Source organism: Apium graveolens, chromosome 8 (assembly GCF_009905375.1).
Source record: "Apium graveolens cultivar Ventura chromosome 8, ASM990537v1, whole genome shotgun sequence".
Lineage (NCBI taxonomy): Eukaryota > Viridiplantae > Streptophyta > Magnoliopsida > Apiales > Apiaceae > Apium > Apium graveolens.
The window spans coordinates 170,843,854-170,846,558 of NC_133654.1; the positions used below are offsets into that span (position 1 = coordinate 170,843,854).

Here is a 2,705-nt window from a genome sequence, read left to right on the forward strand (position 1 = left end):
GATAAGTGATAGAACGATCAACCAACTGCAAAGATATATATGTCGGCTTCGGATCAGGTAGACCAAGCTTCTTGAAGATAGATAAGGGCATTAGATTGATGCTAGCTCCCAAATCACATAAACACTTGTCGATTGACAAGTTTCTGATGGTGTAAGGAATAGTGAAACTTCCAGGATCTTTAAACTTCGGAGGCAACTTCTGTTGCAGCACATCACTGCATTCCTCCATTAGAGCAAAGGTCTCTAAGTTATCGAGCTTCAATTTCCGAGAGAGAATACCTTTCATAAACCTCGCATAGTTAGGCATCTGTTCAAGAGCTTCAGCGAAAGGTATGTTGATATGAAGTTTCTTGAACACTTCTAGAAACTTAGCAAATTGCTTATCCAACTTCTGCTTTTGCAGTCTCTTAGGAAAAGGAGTTGGAGGATAGACATGTTTCTCCCCTATATTACCCTCAGGAGGAGTGTGTTCCACAGTTTTCTTCCTTGATTCCACTTTTGCTTCCTTCTGTACATCTTCTTCAACCAAAACTTCAGATTCCGGAACTTGAGATTTTTCAGGGCTTGCAACCGTCCCAGACCTCAATGTAATTGCCTTAACATGCTCTTCTGCTTCCATCTTGCCTGGAACTTCTGTATCACTAGAAAGCGTTTCTAGTAGTCGATTCAATAAGGCATTAGCAATTTGTCCTATCTGGTTCTCCAGAGTCTTGATAGAAACAACCTGGCTTTGGCATATAAGAGCCTGGTTTTTGCACATAAGCCTCAACTCCTCCAATTCAGATTTTTCATTCGAAGATTGACTTGCATCATGAGTTTGTTGTCGAAGTTGGAGTTGTTGTCTTGGTGCAAATTGTTGCTGAAAACCAGGAGGATTGAATTGATTGGATCCAAACTGTTGATAAGGTTGTTATACTACATTTTGATTGTTGCTCCAACTGAAGTTAGGATGATTCTAGTTGTCAAGATGATAAGTGTCTGGAACTGGGTGCTGGGATCTCTGAAAGTTTCTCACAAACTGAGCTGATTCACTAGATATAGCGCATTGCTCCATCGCATGCAAACCTGCACACAGCTCACAAACACTGGTTATCTGATTAACACCATAGTTAGCCAGAGAATCGATCTTCTTAGATAACGCCCTTAGTTGAGCAGTGATAGTCGTAGCTATATCCACTTTAAGAACTCCTGCTAGCTTGCCCTGTGGTAATCTCTAAGTTGGATACTAATATTCATTAGCAGCCATCAGTTTAATTAGATCATAAGCTTCCTCATAGCTCTTTGCCCATAATGCTCCACCTGATGTTGCATCGATCATGGGTCTTGACTGTGCTTCCAAACCGTTATAGAAGCAATTGATGATCATCCAATCAGGCATTCCATGATGAGGACACTTCCCTAAGTATCTCCTTGTAGCGATCCCAAGCTTTATATAAAGATTCTCCTAATTTCTGCGCAAATTGAGTAAGAGCGTTTCTGATTGCAGCTGTCTTCGCCATAGGGAAGAATTTAGTAAGAAACTTTTGAGCAAGATCTTCCCAAGTAGTAATCAAACCGGCTGGTAGAGAATGTAACCAGCTCTTAGCCTTGTCCTTTAGAGAGAATGGGAATAATCTCAGCTTTACAACATCTTCAGAAACACCGTTGAACTTGAAGGTGTCGCAGATCTCAATGAAATCTTTAATGTGCATTTTGGGATCTTCCGTTGAAGAACCCCCAATCTAGATTGAATTCTGCACCCATTGAATTATGCCAGGCTTGATCTCAAAGGTATTAGCTGTGATAGCTGGCCTGACAATGCTAGATTGAATGTCATTGATCTTGGGTTGAGAAAAATCCATCAAGGCTTTCGTTCGTGCTGCTGGATCTCCCATTATAATGAGTACCTGAAACACAAACAAATAAACCATGAAAGTAAAAGAATCCGAGTCAGTGAACTTTAACTACCACTGATGAAAAGCACATAAACTAAAAATTAACACCGAGTCCCCGGCAGCGGCGCCAAAAACTTATTAGGGCGAAAACACGCGCTAATATTCACGTAAGTATACGCGTTCACAAGTAGTATAAGATATAAATTAGATTCATTCCCACAGAGACTGATTTAGTTTCAGTTCAATTTATGCACCTATGCAACAATGTATGGTTATCGCTCAATGCTAAGACAAATAACAAATTGGGTTTTGATTAAACTCAGAGATTATACTAAATAACATTAACTAAGAGAATTGAGGTTGAATTACTATATATGACAAACATGGGATCCTAACTTCATTAAATACTTCATTCAATAACCTTTTTTGTTCTTAACCTTAGCATGTAATGGTGATGACACTAATTAGATAACACGAAACTATATATGCCAACTTTCGTTGTACGAATACCCTACTACCAAGCATCCACAAAAGAGATGGAAGTTGAATAGACACCAATTATGCTTAGTCCTTATATGTCTATAAGAATTGAAAACATAACGGTTTAATGCGCAAGTTATCTATCGTGATTACATATGGCAAGTAAGATGGTTAAGATTGCCTACGAATCATGCATAACAATAACACATGAACCTATGCGAGCATGGCAAGTTCTAAACCTCTGTATTCACTATCTCTTCAATAGAGATTAACACGATATCTTATATGTTAGCTATACACATAAGACGAATAAGCACAACCAATATTAGGATATCAATCAATCACCATACA

At 38.9% G+C, this 2,705-nt stretch overlaps 1 non-coding gene across 1 annotated transcript; it reads left to right on the plus strand.

Moving 5' to 3' along the window:
- Positions 1-1,376: 1,376 nt before the first annotated feature.
- LOC141681240 (small nucleolar RNA R71) lies at positions 1,377-1,484 on the plus strand. The gene has a single exon (XR_012558681.1). It is a non-coding gene; the product is annotated as a small nucleolar RNA R71 (small nucleolar RNA).
- The last annotated feature ends 1,221 nt before the right edge of the window (positions 1,485-2,705 follow it).